At 45.0% G+C, this 18,612-nt stretch overlaps 1 protein-coding gene across 1 annotated transcript in view; it reads left to right on the top strand.

Moving 5' to 3' along the window:
* The window catches only part of sphkap (SPHK1 interactor, AKAP domain containing), a 144,346-nt gene that overhangs the window by 923 nt on the left and 124,811 nt on the right, over positions 1-18,612 (top strand). The window lies entirely within an intron of this gene.

The following is an 18,612-nucleotide window of genomic DNA, read 5'->3' on the forward strand; positions in this document are numbered from 1 at the left end:
AGTTACTTTCTTTTAAACAAATCGATGAGCTTCCATTGGTACCCTGTAATACCGGTCTCTGATTGAGAGCAATGTTGAAGCCTGATTTCTCTGTGCCCTTTTATTGACAGAAACTGGATACAAATTTTTTAAACGAAGTATTGTTTATTCTGATGATAGACACAAAATGCTGGAGTAACAGGCAGCATCTGTGGAGATGACGTTCCGGGTCGAGAACCTTCTTCAGACGGCGAAGGGTCTTGACCCGAAACATCACCTATTCCTTTTCTCCAGAGATGCTGCCTGTTCCTTTTCTCCAGAGATGCTGCCTGAGTTACTCCAGCATTTTGTGTCTATCTTCGGTGTAAACCGGCATCTGCAATTCCTTCCTACACATATTGTTTATTGTGCATGACTTGAGAAATCTTGGTGCTTCTGAAATTCTCAGTGTTTTACTGTTTAGACTTGATCGCTTCCTCTGGCAGACCTTGTCAAGAGGATTGATGTATTATGGTTATTGAGAGAGCTTGGGTTATTTTCCCCTGGTTTGGAAGGGGGTGAATATTGTGACCAGACTGCAGTATATATAATTACGAGGGGAATAGGCAGGGTAGATTGCAAAGTTCTATTTCCATTTATAGGGGTGTCAAAGATAAGAAGGCACAGGTTTATGTGAGAGATAGGAGGTTTAGAGGGGATCTGAGGGAGAATCTTTTCACACAGACTGATTGTAGACTGAAGTATGCTGCCTGAAGAGGTTGTAGATGCAGTTACTATCATGACATATTGATACAGGGATACAAATCAGCCACAGAAATGGGCAGAGAAATGGAAGATAGAGGTTAATCTGAGCAGGCACTTTGGGAGGTTGAATATTAAGGGAAAGTAGACAGGTCATGGCAAAATCTTTAACTGTGTTAATGTACAGAAGGATTTTGGGGTCCAAGTCCCCAGCTCCCTGAAAGTAGCTTCACAAGTAAATAAAGCTCTTGGAAGGCATATGGCATATTTGATTTAATCGGTAGGTGCGTTAACTATAAGAATCAGAAAGTCATGATACGGCTTTTTTGGACTTTGTTTTGGCCGCGTTGGGAGTAATGCAAGCAGTTCTGGTTGCCACATTACAGGAAGGCTGTAGAGGTTTTGGAAGGAATGCAGAAGAGGTTTAGACAATAGACAATAGACAATAGGTGCAGGAGTAGGCCATTCGGCCCTTCGCCCAAGCACCGCCATTCAATGTGATCATGGCTGATCATTCTCAATCAGTACCCCGTTCCTGCTTTCTCCCCATAACCCCTGACTCCGCTATCCTTAAGAGCTCTATCTAGCTCTCTCTTGAATGTATTCAGAGAATTGGCCTCCACTGCCCTCAGAGGCAGAGAATTCCACAGGTTTACTAGAATGCTGCCTGGATTAGAGGGTACTAACTATAAGGACAGACTTGGATTGGTTTCTCTGGAAAGTTGTAGGTTAATGGAAGATCTGATAGAAGTGTATAAAATTATAAGAGGCGTTGATAGGGTAGACTGTCAGAACCTTTTACCCAGGGTGGAAATGGCAAAGACTAGATCACTTAACTTTAAGACGAACGGGGCAAAGTTTAAAGAAGTGTGGGGCAGGTGTTTTACACAGAGGGTGGTGGGTGGTGGGCCTTGTTGCTCTTTCAGGAGAGATGGTGGAGGCAGGTGGAGGCCGCATTTGGAATATTGTGAGCAATTTTGGGCACCAAATCTGAGGAAGGATGTGCTGGGTCTGGAGAGGGTCCAGAGGAGGTTTACAACAATGATCCCAGCAATGAGTAGGTTAACCTATGATGAGCGTTTAATGGCACTAGGCCTATATTCGCTGGAGTTTAGAAGAATGAGGGGGGGGGCTGATTGAAATGCACAGAATAGTGAAAGGCTTGGATAGAGTGGATGTGGAGAGGATGTTTCCATTAGTGGGAGAGTATAGGATGAGAGGTCATAGCCTCAGTATTAAAGGATGTTCTTTTAGGAAGGAGATGAGGAGGAATTTCTTTAGTCAGACGATGGTGAATCTGTGGAATTCTTTGCCACAGAAGGCTGTGGAGGCAAAGTCAGTGGATATATTTAAGGCAGAGATCGATAGTTTCTTGATTAGTACGGGTGTCAGAGGTTATGGGGAGAAGGCAAGAGAATGGGGTTAGGAGGGAGAGATAGATCAGCCATGATTGAATGGTGGAGTAGACTAGGTGGTCCGAGAGGCTTAATGCTATTCCTTTCACTTACGATCTTATGATCTTATCATACGATAATGGTGTTTAAGAGTCTTTTGGTAGACACATGGATAGTCATGGAATGGAAGAATATGTTCTTTCCAGACATTGTGGGCAAAGGTCCTGTACTGTACTTTTCTATATTCTATGACATTTCTAAAATATCTGTGCTAGGTTTTTGAATTGCCAAAGCTTAGCAGGCTACTGACCTAATGTGGGGTAAATGGGATTAGTGTAGGTAGGTACAACGTACACCATAGACATGCTGGGCTGTAAGTTTATATCTGTGTTGTACAGCTCTATAATTCTATGGTTCCTTGTGAGGACGCTGAAAATGTTATGGAATCAATCAGATAAAGTGGATCAATTGGATCTTAGCATTTTAAGGCCAAACTTACATTGATCATATAAATATACAGTAAGAGGAATTCTTGCATATAGACAGCATTTTTTATTTGCTCAGTTTATTCCATAGTCAACAAAGTTGCTTGGCAAAGAAAACAGCTGCCAATTTACACACGGGAAAAATTTACAACAGTAACTCAGTGAGCACAATTTTCTCTAAGTGATGCTGATTCAGAGATTAAGAAACCTCAAGGACCTTAATAGAAGCTACATATTTCTTTGCTGCCAGGAATCTCCCAGATTCATTTCTGAAAGTAGTTAGGACCTTAGATTAATACGTCATTGAATAGTATGGTTCTCCTTAAAAATATAGAGGGTAGGTGGAACAGGCCATTTTTTAATTTAAAATTCATAAACAGATGTAATCAGCCCTGTAATATTATGCATTGATAGTTAACTTACAATTTGGCTGCCTCCGTTAATTAAAGGATTAGGTTTAAGGTGGCATAGTGGCATAGTGGCAGAGTTGCTGCCTTATAATACCAGAGACCCCAATTCAATCCTGACAATGGGTGCTGTCTGTACCAAGTGTGTACGTTCTCCATGTGACCACATGGGATTTTTCCAGTGTTCCGGTTTACTCCTACACTCCAAAGATCTACAAGTTTTTAGGTTAATTGGCTTCAGTAAATTGTCCTTAGTGTGTGGGACCGTGTTTGTGTACGGGGGTGATCACTGGTCAACATGGGGGCATGACAAAGGAAGGATATAGGTGGAGACAGGAAGATAGAGGGAGAACTGGGAAGGGGAGGGGAAGGGAGGGACAGAGGAACTATCTAAAGTTGGAGAAGTCGATGTTCATACCGCAGGGCTGCAAGCTGCCCAAGCGAAATATGAGGTGCTGTTCCTCCAATTTCCAGTAGGCCTCACTATGGCACTGGATCCTCTATGTGAGGACCACCAGAAATTGCAGGAACAGCACCTCATATTTCGTTTGGGCAGCTCGCAGCCCAGCGGTATGAACATTGACTTCTCCAACTTTAGATTGTCCCTCTCTTCCCCTCCCCCTTCCCAGTTCTCCCTCTATCTTCCTGTCTCCACCTATATCCTACCTTTGTTCCGCCCCCCTGACATCAGTCTGAAGAAGTGTCTCGACCCGAAACGTCACCCATTCCTTCTCTCCTGAGATGCTGCCTGACCTGCTGAGTTACTCCAGCATTTTGTGAATAAATGCCTTCGATTTGTACCAGCACCTGCAGTTATTTTGTCACACTGGTCAACATGGACTCGGTGGGCTGAAGGGCCTGTTTCCACACTATATCTGTACATTAAAACTAGAAGGATAAATTTTAAACTTTTGCAAAAGAACATGTAGTTATAGTGCTCACTTCAGTTATAGTGTTTACATCAGATAAAGTCAGTTGGAGAGAATCCAGCGCACAGCACCTTCCACCTGGCCTGTTGGAACGAACAGATTTGAAAGATTAAATTGTGCTTTTACACTCTGTGCTTTTCCACGGCCGACACAGCCATGGAATGGGGAAGCTATATGCAAAAAAATACTCTGTATTACAGCCAGAATAAAATCCTCACTATTTAATAAAGGTCTTCCATACAGTTAATACGATAAAAATAACACTCGTTAATAAAACATAGAATACTGCAGCGGGACAAACACTGAAAACCCAGGGGAGCACTGTATAATATGGTATCATTCAATAGTTTTGCTTAAAATATTATTCTGTGAATCATGTGATGTTGTTCTGCATAAACAGTATTACCAGCAGCACTGATCGACACTTTTATGACCATTATTCACATGACATTCAGGTTCCTCTATGTATTCAAATTAAGAAATAAATGACATTATTGATATTGAACAGATATTGTGAAATCTGTCATAAATCTGCCCCGTCTTCAGGGTTGTTCTCTAAATATATATGTTTAATGTCTAAAAATCGAAAGAAATATCTGGGCTTATGTAGATAGGCACAAAATGCTGGAGTAACTCAGCGGGACAGGCAGCATCTCTGGAGAGAAGGAATGGGTGACGTTTCCGGTCGAGACCCTTCGTCAGGGGAAAGGGAAATGAGAGATATAGACAGTGATGTAGAGAGATGTAGAACAAATGAATGAAAGATATGCAAAAAAGGAACGATGATAAATGAAACAGGCCATTGTTAGCTGGTTGCTAGGTGAGAACAGGAACCTGGTGTGACTTGGGTGGGGGAGGGATGGAGAGAGAGGGAATGCAGGGGTTACTTGAAGTTGGAGAAATCAATATTCATATCCCTGGGTTGTAAGCTGCCCAAGTGAAATATGAGATGCTGTTCTTCTAATTTATGTATCTAATCCCATGGGAATTCCGTAGAGGAGTAGCTACGATTGCAAGAGATTTAATATAGTATCTATCTCTTGCTAATATTCGTTAATTGTGACTCTTCCGAAATGTAGCCTTTACTTAGTGGAAAGTAAATAGCTTGTGCTGCACAAGGGGGAGAACTTGAACTCCGACCTTTACCCTTAATGCATGGCTGACACATTTGCTTCGAAAGGTCTTGACATCTCTCTGTAATCCACCCAGTGATTTGGCAGCCAACTGAGTTTAACATAAGTAAAACTTCACCCCCTGAATTTCCTTAATTCGTTAGGAATAAGAGGTTAGGTGGAGCAAAATCGACATGTCTCGGCCAAGTGACAGACCCATTTATCAGGAAAGTTTGCAAAAATGCAACGCTGGCTCAACAAAGTAAAATAATAGATATGTAGGATCACATGTTTGTGTGTGTGCCTTCAACCAGTATGTGCTGTGAAGCATTCATTGTGAAGCCCTTGCTTTATGAGGTCAATTGATTTTCCTGTTTATCCCCCTGCCCCAGTCCCTCTTCCCCTGCAGAATTCCTGCATATCAGAAAGTAGAGGGCCAGGGCAGTAAACCTCTTATAGCCCCCTTCCACACGAGAACCCCAGCAATCCTTCCAGATGAAGCATAGGCACAAAGGCGGGACAGACAGCATAGAAACATAGAACATATAAAATAGGTGCAGGAGTAGGCCATTTAGCCCTTCGAGCCAGCACCGCCATTCAATGTGATCATGGCTGATCATCTAAAATCAGTACCCCGTTCCTGCTTTTGCTCCATATCCCTTGATTCCGTTAGCCCTCGGAGCTAAATCAAACTCTCTCTTGAAAACATTCAGTGAATTGGCCTCCACTGCCTTCTGTGGCAGAGAATTCCACAGATTCACAACTCTCTGGATGAAAAAAGGCTTTCCTCATCTCAGTCCTAAATGACCTACCCCTTATTCTTAAACTGTGACCCCTGGTTCTGAGCACTTTCTTCCTTCTATCCAGAGATCCTGCCTGTCCCGCTAAGTTACTCCAGCATTTTGTGTCTATCTTCAGTGTAAACCAGCATCTGCAGTTCCTTCCTACACAGATGAAGCGGAGGTTCACATGCATCTCTTCAAATCTCGTCTTCCGCATTTGATGCATCACAATGTGCCCTCTTTTACATCAGCAAGATTAAATGTAGACTGAGTGACTGTCTCAACAAACACTTGTTCTCTGTCTGACGAGGCCTGCTGGATCTCCCAGTTGTGAACCATGTTAACCCCTCTTCCCATTCCCATACTGGACTTTCTGTCCTGGGCCTCCTCCATTGCCGAAGAGAGGCCACACACCAACTGGCGGAATAGCACCTCAAATTCCACTTGGATAGCTTTACAACCCAATGGTATGAACATTGAATTCTCCAATTTCAAGTAATTGCACTTCCTCACTTTCTTGTATGTCACCCTGCATACTCATGCACACCCATTTCTCCCACTATCTCTCACCTTACCAGTCACCTTGCGCCTTTTCCTTCCTTCGTACATTCTTCTCCCATCTCCGAGTCCCTCATTTCCCTATTGTCTATCACCTTTCCCCTCCACCCCATCTCCTCCCACCTATATCCCTCTGGCTTTAGATTTTATTCCTCTTCGCTCCTTATCTGACACCCTTTAATCTCATTTTGCACCTCGAGCCTTTGACACTTACTCCACCCATCCGCAATTTTTTTTTTAAACCTCCCCTCCCCCGTATCCACCTATCACTTGCCAGGCTCTGACCTGCCCCATATTTCTTTTCCAACATTCTCCCCCCTACTACAATCCGTCTGAAGAATGGCCCTGACCCCGAAACATCGCCTGTTCATTTCCTCCACAGATGTTGCCTGACCCGCTGAGTTACTCTCGCACTTTGTGTTTTACTCAAGCTTTTTACACCTGCCTGTAGTTCAAGAATGAAGGAACTGACACTCACTCTGACCAATGTTACCTTTCCCCAAATGACACTCATGCATTCTATTTAAAGTTGCCTTCCATGTGGACCCTGCTGTCTGCATCTTATATATTACTAGACCAAGTGGACCCTCATAACAAGAGGAGTTGGCCTTCATAACAAGAGGAGTTGAGTATAGGAGCAAAGAGATCCTTCTGCAGTTGTACAGGGCCCTAGTGAGACCGCACCTGGAGTACTGTGTGCGGTTTCGGTCTCCAAATTTGAGGAAGGATATTCTTGCTATTGAGGGCGTGCAGCGTAGGTTTACTAGGTTAATTCCCGGAATGGCGGATTGTCATATGTTGAAAGACTGGAGCGACTAGGCTTGTATACACTGGAATTTAGAAGGATGAGAGGGGATCTTATCGAAACGTATAAGATTATTAAGGGGTTGGACACATTAGAGGCAGGAAACATGTTCCCAATGTTGGGGGAGTCCAGAACCAGGGGCCACAGTTTGAGAATAAGGGGTAGGCCATTTAGAACAGAGATGAGGAAAAACTTTTTCAGTCAGAGAGTTGTGAATCTGTGGAATTCTCTGCCTCAGAGGGCAGTGGAGGCCAATTCTCTGAATACATTCAAGAGAGAGCTAGATAGAGCTCTTAAGGATAGCGGAGTCAGGGGGTATGGGGAGAAAGCGGGAACGGGGTACTGATTGAGAATGATCAGCCATGATCACATTGAATGGCGGTGCTGGCTCGAAGGGCCGAATGGCCTACTCCTGCACCTATTGTCTATTGACCCATTGGGCCCAAGCCTCTCCTGCATTGGTGCAGCACCCCCTCCTCCCCTTCTGTCCCCTCCTCCTCACCCCTCCCCATCCCCTTCATCCCTTCCCCATCCCTCCCCCTCACCCCCTCCCCCATCCCACAGACCCCCTCCCCCATACCCTCCCCCCCAAACCCCCCTCCCCATCGCCTTCACCCCTCCTGCCTCCCTCCCCTCTCCCTACCACCCTCCTTCCCTACCCCCTCCCCCCCACCCCCAACCCCCTCCTCCCGCTCCACCCCTCCTCTCCCGCCCCCCTCGGCCCACCCGTGGAGCCGATGCTGGGCGGGGAGTGCCCCCGTGGCAGTGTGCCAGCAAGGGGGAGAGGGAAAAAGCAGTGACATCGGCCCCGTTTCTCCTGCGGAGCGGAAGCGTCTCTTGCAGCTCCGTTGCAATCTGCGGCATGGAACGGGGGGGACGGCATGGACCCGTTGCCGGGCGGGGAGCGTCTCTCGGGGCTGTGGGTTGGCAAAAGTGGACAGGGTGACCTCGGCCCCATTTCTCCTGCTGCGATTGGTGGGGAGTGGCGGGGACGGCCATCTTGTTGGGCCCTCTGCCGCAGCCTCTGCGGCGCACTGCAGCATGGGAGGAAGGTCAGGCGCGGGGCACACTGAGACGGGCGCCAGTCCTCCCACTGGTCCTCCGGGGGGGGGGGGACGGATTTATTAAAGTTTATAAGGTAAATTGTTTTGAAAAAGTAACAAAAATGGGTTTATTCACACCACAGGGGAATGGTGAGTAGGGTGGGCCTACAATTGTGGTGCTATCGTGTACCGTTTTGGCTGTGTAGAGGGCATGGTACACACATAAACACAAACAAACCAAGAGTTTTAGCAGACAGACGGACGGACGGACGGACGGACGGACGGACCAGACAGACAGACAGACAGACAGACAGACAGACAGACAGACAGACAGACAGACAGACAGACAGACAGACAGACAGACAGACAGACAGACAGACAGACAGACAGACAGATAGACAGATAGACAGATAGATAGATAGATAGATAGATAGATAGATAGATAGATAGATAGATAGATAGATAGATAGATAGATAGATAGATAGATAGATAGATAGATAGATAGATAGATAGATAGATAGATAGATAGATAGATAGATAGATAGATAGATAGATAGATAGATAGATAGATAGATAGATAGATAGATAGATAGATAGATAGATAGATAGATAGATTCTTCAAGGAGATTAGTTTCATTCCCCCAAATGTTAGTATCTTTTGTTTCCTCCTTGGAATGCCTTTGCCATTTTTCCAGCTATCTGCACTGAAGAGATGAGCCATCAAGTGTGCTTACATTGCAGTGAACTCATTAACCCCAGTGCCTGCATACCTGCTATTCCCTCAGGCTGTTGCTGTAGTTCTTAATCATATTGGTCTTTTTGTATGTTGCATTATCATTTCCACAACGTTGCGTTATCATTTACCCACACACTTTCAGATGGTAAGCAATGGAATGGTTGAAACCAGAGGCAGCAAGAAGTGTCGTTCAGAGTTTCAGACAGAGACAGTGTCAATAATATGCAGTCAATCACAGTGTGGAAGCAGGTGGTCTTTTGACAGAGAGAATCGGGGCCAAATATGATGGTGAAAAGTTCACAATTTGCCTCAGTCCGAGACAGTGACATGGGATAAGCATGGAATTGAAAACAGCCTAATGAAGTTCATAAGGTCATAAGGTCACAAGTGGTAGGAGTAAATTAGGCCATTCGGCCCATCAAGTCTACTCCACAATTCAATCATGGCTGATCTATCTCTCCCTCCTAATCCCATTCTCCTGCCTTCTCCTCATAACTTCTGACACCCGCACTAATCAAGAATCTCTCTCTGCCTTAAAAAGATCCACTAATGGTCTCCACAGCCTTCTGTGCCAAAGAATTCCACAGATTCACCACCCTCTGACTAAAGAAATTCCTCCTCATCTCCTTCCTAAAAGAACGTCCTTTAATTCTGAGGCTATGATCTCTAGTCCTAGACTCTCCCATTAGTGGAAACATCCTCTCCCACATCCACTCTATCCAAGCCTTTCACTATTCTGTATGTTTCAATGAGATCCCCCCTCATTCTTCTGAACTCCAGCACGTACAGGCCCAGTGGCGATAAACGCTCATCATGGGTTAACCTGCTCATTCCTGAGATCATTCTTGTAAACTGGACCCTCTCCAGAGACAGCACATCTTCCTCAGATGTGCAAGGTATTTTTTGATCATTTTGGGTTTTTTTGGTAAGTTACTTACTTTCGGTATGTTTGGTATTTTGTTTGAAAATCTTCCCTTCTGATACCATCGATCATGCCCATGTAAATGGAATCATATCAGAACAGTGAGAACATTCAACAGTTATTGGCTTTGCACCTCACTCCCTGGAAGGGTTAGAGAAGCAAATTCAATTTGTTGTTTCCAAAGAGAATTGGATACAGTCTCCTTTGAGATTTAAAAAAAATGTATGTGACTAAAAGGCTAGGTTACTCTTGGATGGGCTATTTTGGAAATTCGCCCCATGGTGATTTTACATTTACCAATTCACCCCTCTTGATTAGTGCGGTCATTGAAGAGGATATTCACCCAACAGGTTTGTGTCGCTGGCTGCACAGTGACAGATAATTCTGTTTACAATCCACTGAGAACAAATGCTGAGGACTGGAGGCAAAATTATTGGGCAACTGGTAGTGTGAGTTTTCTCCAGGTGCACCGGTTTCCTCCCACACTCCAAAGACGCACAGGTTTGTAAGCTAATTAGCCTTGGTAAAAATAGCAAATTGTCCCTATAGTGTAGGATTGCGCTAGTGTGCGGGGATTGCTGGTCGGTGCGGACTCAGTGGGCCGAAGGGCCTGTTTCTGCGCTGTATCTCTAAACTATAGTAAACTAAACTAAATTAATCTAAACTAAACTAAACTAAACAAGACTGATGTGGAGCTATTACCAGACCATCTCTGCAAAATGATGTTGGGTTTGATTTCAATCAGAATCAATTAGCTTCAGAGAACAAAACGAACTGAAAACCAAAGCTGAGATGTGATCAGGCCAGTATTTGACTAAGGAACTGAAGTAAAATCAAAGTCAATGGAGATCAAAAGGAAAGCAGTCTGCAGCTACAGCTGACAGAACAGATGACACTTGCACTTGGTAGAGGACAATCACACCAGTCCGCAGGAGGTCTGTACAGCAGTGTTGACACCATGTTCAGCTGCTTCTCTTAAGTCATGCAGCAAGGCTGACAATGTTCAGGCTGTGAGAAAGAAAACAATAACTACACATAGGAATATGCAGTTTCTATGGGTGACTGGTAGCATGGGTTTTCTCCAGGAGCTCTGGTTTAATTCCACACTCCAAAGAGTATAGGAAGGAACTGCAGATATGGTTTATACCGAAGATAGACATAAAATGCTAGAGTAACTCAGCGGGACAGGCAGCATCTCTGGATAGAAGGAATGGATGATGTTTCAGGTTGAGTCTGAAGAAGGATCTCGACCCAAAACATCACCCATTCCTTCCATCTAGAGATGCTGCCTGTCCCGCTGAGTTACTCCGGCATTTTGTGAATAACTACGAATTAGTTTAGTTTAGAGATCCAACATGGAAACAGGCCCTTCAGCCCACCGACTCTGCACCGATCAGCGATCCTGGCACAGTAACCCAATCTTTCACACACTAGGGATAATTTATATTTATACCAAGCCAATTAACCTACAAATCTGTACGTCTTTGGAGTGTGGGAGGAAACCGAAGATCTTGGAGAAAGCCCACGCAAGTCACGGGGAGAACGTACAAACTTCATGCAGACAAGCACCCGTAGTCAGGATCGAACCCAGGTCTCTACCGCTACGCCACCGTGCCACCCTGGAAATCTGAAACAAAAATAGAAACTGGTGGAAACACACAGCAGGTCAAGCAGCCTCTGTGGAAAGGACAACAGAGTTAGCAATTCAGGGTGGAGTTTTACTATCAAACAAAGTGTCCTTGACCTGAAATTTTAACCGTAAATTATTGGTGCAAAGTATCATTCACCACACACAACCCGTAGGCAACAATCATGTCCAACATAAGAGCGCTTAAGCAATTCCCACAAGCATTTAATAACATTGCTATCATCAAATTCCACATCACCAGCATCCCAGGGCCCACGGATGATTAAGAGTTTAACTGACACACCACACAGATGTTGCAATCACAAGGGATGGGCAGCAGTTTGGTATTATGCAGCAAGCGACACTCTTCCTGACACCCTATTATCTGTATGTGATCAGGGGTTACATCAGAAGCATGATGGGGTACTCTCCACTTGCCTAAACAAGGGCAGATCTAATATTGGTCAAAACGTGGCACTATCCAGGTCAAAGCAGCAACTTCATTGCATCCACTGTTTTGAACATCCCCTCCTTAAGAGATGCACAGCATGCACAGAAGACAATGACTCACCAAAGTCTTATTGAGCGTACATTGCGTACCAATGACATACACCGTGTACAAGGGCAAAGCAGGAGAAAACCAATTATTATATGTTATCTTAGAGATCCATGTCCACCTACATTTAAAAGAAAATAGACACCAAACACTGGAGTAACTCAACAGTCAGACAGCATCTCTGGAGAAAAGGAATAGGTGACATTTCGAGTCGAACCCTTCTTCAGACATTTAATTATTATTTTTTAATTGCTTTTCCTTCTTCATCATTGAAGCAGACTGCTGAAACTCTCAACAAAACAGCACATGGAGCAGCTTCTTCATAAGATCCACATGGACTAAGTTATCACCATCGTCAAATGCAGTAGGGGTGGGCAATGGATGCTGGCCTTGGTAGGAGTCGCATACCCGATCATTGAATTACGACATGTGAAGGAAAGTGGAAGTGTTGAATGACAACAGGGAGATAGTAAAGCACCAGGTAAACAATCGATGGATCAGTGGAGGTGTAAGTGAAAATATCAGAACCATCGCAAACAGTTGCTGTTCACAGTGATCTGTAATTGGTGAACTGAGTATTGAGTCTGGAAGGCTGTAAAGTTCCTTAGTTACAAAAGAGTCGTGTAAGAAGGAACTGCGGATGCTGGTTTAAACCGAAGTCTGAAGAGGGGTCTCAACTCTAAGGGCTATCAGGCTGCAGTGGAATGTGTTGGCAGGGACTGCAGATGCTGGTTTAAACTGAAGATAGGCACAAAAAGCTGGAGTAACTCAGCAGGACAGGCAGCATCTCTGGAGAAAAGGAATAGATGACGTGTCGGGTCGAGACCAAAAGAGGTGGTGATCCTCAAGTTTACAACAGACCCCTGTATGACAGAGAGCTCAGAGTGGGATGAGTTGGGAGGATAGTGTTGCCCAGGCAACCGTAGGAGTCAATGGGTTTGAGCGAGATATTGTTGACGTGCTATCCCCCAGAAATGAATGTAGAGAAGGATAGAGATGAACATGCAAAAGTGAGGAAAGCACAAACATTAGAGATGATGAAATGTTTCACTTCAAGACAAGAACATGAAATGGCACAGATGCAATTATCAATGTATTGGAAAAATGAGAAAAGAAAGCTTATAGGATTGGAAGCGCCATTACACATATTCCATGAACTACTGGGAACAATAAGAATTACCACTGAAGCTCCTCTTGTTAGTGGCAGTGCATAAAGTATCTGAAGTCTGAAGAAGGGTCTCAAAGCAAAACGTCACCCAGAGAGGTACTGGTGTTCCAGAGATGCTGCCTGTCCCGCTGAGTTACTCCAGCATTTTGTGTCTATCTTCGGTGTAAACCAGCATCTGCAGTTCCTGCCTACACAAAAAGTATCATGATTATTTTGTTATTAATGTTCATTATACCGAATGAATTAATTTGACCTCCAATAAGTATTTTATAGATAAATGAAGAAGCTATTCTTACACAGCAAGAACCCGCAAAAACAATGAGAATTGCTTTCAATTGTGTTTGAGGAATATGCATTGGTCAATGTGTAAGAAGGAACTGCAGATGCTGGTTTAAACCGAAGATAGACACAAAAAGCTGGAGTAACTCAACGGGTCAGACAGCATTGCTAGAGAAAAGGAATAGGTGACATTTCGGGTCGAGACCCTTCTTCAGACTCTATTCAATTACTAAATGTGTAAGAAGGAACTGCAGATGCTGGTTTAAAGCGAAGATAGACACAAAAAGCTGGAGTAACTCAGCGGGGCAGGCAGCATCTCTGGAGAGAAGGAATGGGTAACATTTCGGGTCGAGACCCTGAAGGGTCTATCTTTTTGTGTCTATCTTATGCTCAATTACTGTTGTGGATCTAAAACAGCTGCGTTGCTAATGGCAGTGCCATGTAAGTGCCTTTTGAAACACTGCACCGTCCTAATGCACAGCACTCACTCTGTAATACAACGTACCATCAGTCTAAATTGTATTTACTCACATCTGGGTGAGAGCTTTAACACACAATTTTAAAGTTCAGAGTCAAAACATTACAAATTAAGCCATGCTGATGTATGGCACTCAGAGAAATCAGAGCTCCGTCCCAAAGGAAATGCAAAGATGTGACCATCTGTGTTGCCTTCCTTGTACATTAGCTCAGGGCTGTTTAATGTCCCTCTATGAAACTCCTCTGTTGCTACTCCATTTATTCACACATACTGTCCTACATTCAGATTGGCTGGCATTACTGAGTCTATTTTTAGCTTATCAGAGATATATGTCTGTGCCTAATGCACACTGTCCGCAGTTTAAGGAAGCACTAACATAAAACATTACTAGCAACATTCGTGATGACCTCGGTGACCTGATTCGCGATAAGCTGATGACTTCGGGCGAGAAGGTATGAAGTGCGCTGGTATTAATAGTGCAATACTGCAGTCAGGTTGCCATTTTCTATTACAATATTATACGCAACTAATGAATCTGAGTAGATATTTCAGGCTTATCCCCTGACCTCCAGTGGAAGTCGAACCAAGTCCACTGATATATGCTCTTAGCACCGTTTCGTGACATTCTATTAGCTTTCACGTCTGAGTTTGTTGTTCAGTCTGGTTTAATTATTGGTCACTCATCAAGAGCTATTGATTATTGAACTTCAGGGCAACTTTGCAAACCACCGTTATTCTTTCAGGTTTGGCCGCATCACCCTGGATGATGAGTGCAGTCTACGGAATTGTGACTGAAATAGCACATCAGTAAACCACAGGTTTAGTTTAGTTTAGACACAAAAAGCTGGAGTAACACAACGGGACAGGCAGCATCTCTGGGGAGAAGGAATGGGTAACGTTTTTAGGTCGAGACCCTTCTCAGTTTATTTAGTTTTGAGCCACAGCGCGGAAACAGGCCTTTCAGCCCACCGAGTCCACGCCGACCAGCGATCCCCACATATTAACACTATCCTGCACTCACTGGGGGCAGTTTATATTTATAGACACCCAATTAACCTACAAACCTGTGCATCTTTGGAGTGTGGGAAGAAACCGAAGATCTCGGAGAAAACCCACGCAGGCACGGGGAGAACGTACAAACTCCGTACAGACAGCACCCACAGTCAGGATCGAACCCGGGTCTCTGGGGCTGCAAGTGCTGTAAGACAGCAACTCTACCGCTGCGCCACCCAAGAGCGCCAAGAACTAAATATTCCAGACAGTATTTCACATTCAATCCCAGGATTCTTTTTGTGTATGACATTAACTAGTGAACCATGCCAAATCAAGGCTAAACATCAGCATTGTTATCTCCAAGCCATTTAGACCAGTCATCAATAGAAGAAAATGCTTTAAAATGCTCTAATTAGAGGAGGTTATGCCGTGGCCATACCGAGTCGTGGAAAAGGCTCCAGGAGTAAACCTCAAGAAAAATCCGGAGTCGGAGTCACTAAGGCAGTTTGTTGTTGTCCACAACCTCGTTCTGGCAGCTCCTGCTATGGCGCTGGTGCCAAACTGTAATGGCCCTGCTGTTCCTTTGGATCGATCAGCGATGTGGAGAGGGGGGACATGCTGCTGGGCAACAGCCTGTCCTTCATATGACATCGCCCAGGCTTGCATCCCACCACACATCAACGCTGCTCTAGCCGAGGTTTGGAGCAAGCAGCCATCAACCAGGATGCATCACCCATGGTCAGCCATGACCGAGGGGGGCCTTAGTACTTAGTTATCATTTCTGATGACAACCTCATGTACATGCTTCAGAATAACTGCTTTTACATTTCACTCTTTTCAGATTATTTTTGTGGCTATTTCACTACTACGTCAATTGATATTAGTGTCGAATCTGCTAACTTGAAAGAAAGAACAAAAATTGGAAAGGTGGAGTTTTTTTTTATATGGTGAGTGATTTGAAAGGCATTTGTGTTTAAAAAGCCTGAGATATCCCTGTATACATCCCACTGAAAGTTAACGTATAGCTACAGCAACGTAATACAGAAGCAGACTGTGTGTTGGCCTTCATTGCAGGGGGATTTGAGTACCAGAGCAGAGATCCCTTGCTCTGACAATATCAGGCCTTAGGAGACCATTAGTGTCTAAAAAATACATGTCGAACATTGTTCAGGTGGCCCACTTCAACCAAATGTTTCACCCATGCCAACCCAATAATCAAGATGAGAAAACATTTCTTCACACAGAGAGTGGTGAGTCTGTGGAATTCTCTGCCACAGAAGGTAGTTGAGGCCAGTTCATTGGCTATATTTAAGAGGGAGTTAGATGTGGCCCTTGTGGCTAAAGGGATCAGGGGGTATGGAGAGAAGGCAGGTACAGGTTACTGAGCTGGATGATCAGCCATGATCATATTGAATGGCGGTGCAGGCTCGAAGGGCCGAATGGCCTACTCCTGCACCTATTTTCTATGTTTCTATGTTTCTATGTTTCTATGTTTCTATAATGATAATCAACAAACTATAAATCCAAACATAGGTGCCAACAAACCACTTTGGTTAATTTCTAATTGGCAGTGCCTCATGAAAATGCTGTACCATTCATATACCAGGGTGGGGGCAGGATTGTAATTCTCCATCTGTGGAGCCGCACTCCGCCCTAACTCACCAGGACTCTTCCCCCTCACGCTCTCCTAACTACCATGAGGGAGTACCCTTCACACTTCCCCCATGCCCCCAACCACCAGGAGCAGTGCACTCCACGCCCCCCCCTCCCCCAACCACCCCAAGAGACCACCCTCCACACTAACCCCCACCAACCACCAGGAGCAGTGCACTCCACGCCCCCCTCCCCCAACTACCCCAAGAGACCACCCTCCACACTAACCCCCACCAACCACCAGGAGCAGTGCACTCCACGCCCCCCCCCCTCCCCCAACCACCCCAAGAGACCACCCTCCACACTAATCCCCACCAACCACCAGGAGTAGTGCACTCCCCGTCCCCCAACTACCTCTGGGCACTGTTCCCTCACACTCCCCAGGAGGGGAGAACAGTGGTGCAGCGGTAGAGCCATTGCCTCACGGAGCCAGAGACCCAGGTTCGATCCTGACTACGGGGTGCTGCCAGTGTGGAGTTTGTACATTCTCCCTGTTACCACATGGGCTTCCTCCAGGTGTTTCGGTTTCCTCCCACACCCCAAAGATGCGCAGGTTTGTAGCTTAATAGACAATAGACAATAGAAAATAGGTGCAGGAGAAGGCCATTCGGCCCTTCGAGCCAGCACCGCCATTCAATGTGATCATGGCTGATCATTCTCAATCAGTACCCCGTTCCTGCCTTCTCCCCATACCCCCTGACTCCGCTATCCTTAAGAGCTCTATCTAGCTCTCTCTTGAATGTATTCAGAGAATTGGCCTCCACTGCCTTCTGAGGCAGAGAATTCCACAGATTCACAACTCTCTGACTAAAAAAGTTTTTCCTCATCTCTGTTCTAAATGGCCTACCCCTTATTCTTAAACTGTGGCCCCTGGTTCTGGAATCCCCCAACATTGGGAACATGTTTCCTGCCTCTAACGTGTCCAACCCCTTAATAATTTTATACGTTTCGATAAGATCCCCTCTCATCCTTCTAAATTCCAGTGTATACAAACCTAGTCGCTCCAGTCTTTCAACATATGACAGTCCCGCCATTCCGGGAATTAACCTAGTAAACCTACGCTGCACGCCCTCAATAGCAAGAATATCCTTCCTCAAATTTGGAGACCAAAACTGCACACAGTACTCCAGGTGCGGTCTCACTAGGGCCCTGTACAACTGCAGAAGGAACTCTTTGCTCCTATACTCAACTCCTCTTGTTATGAAGGCCAACATTCCATTGGCTTTCTTCACCGCCTGCTGTACCTGCATGCTTCCTTTCAGTGACTGATGCACTAAGACACCCAGATCACGTTGTACGTCCCCTTTTCCTAACTTGACACCATTCAGATAATAATCTGCCTTCCTATTCTTACCACCAAAGTGGATAACCTCACACTTATCTACATTAAACTGCATCTGCCATGCATCCGCCCACTCACACAACCTGTCCAAGTCACCCTGCAACCTCATAGCATCTTCCTCACAGTTCACACTGCCACCTAGCTTTGTATCATCGGCAAATTTGCTAATGGTACTTTTAATCCCTTCATCCAAGTCATTGATGTATATTGTAAATAGCTGCGGTCCCAACATCGAGCCTTGCGGTACCCCACTAGTCACTGCCTGCCATTCTGAAAAGGACCCATTTATCCCCACTTTTTGCTTTCTGTCTGTCAACCAACTTTCTATCCATGTCAGTACCCTACCTCCAATACCATGTGCTCTAATTTTGCCCACCAATCTCCTATGTGGGACCTTGTCGAAGGCTTTCTGAAAGTCGAGGTACACCACATCCACCGGCTCTCCCCTGTCAATTTTCCTAGTTACATCCTCAAAAAATTCCAGTAGATTAGTCAAGCACGATTTCCCCTTCGTAAATCCATGCTGACTCGGAACGATCCTGTTACTGCGATCCAAATGCTCCGCAATTTCGTCTTTTATAATTGACTCCAGCATCTTCCCCACCACTGATGTCAGACTAAC

The sequence above is a fragment of the Rhinoraja longicauda genome, chromosome 13, assembly GCF_053455715.1.
Source record: "Rhinoraja longicauda isolate Sanriku21f chromosome 13, sRhiLon1.1, whole genome shotgun sequence".
NCBI lineage: Eukaryota > Metazoa > Chordata > Chondrichthyes > Rajiformes > Arhynchobatidae > Rhinoraja > Rhinoraja longicauda.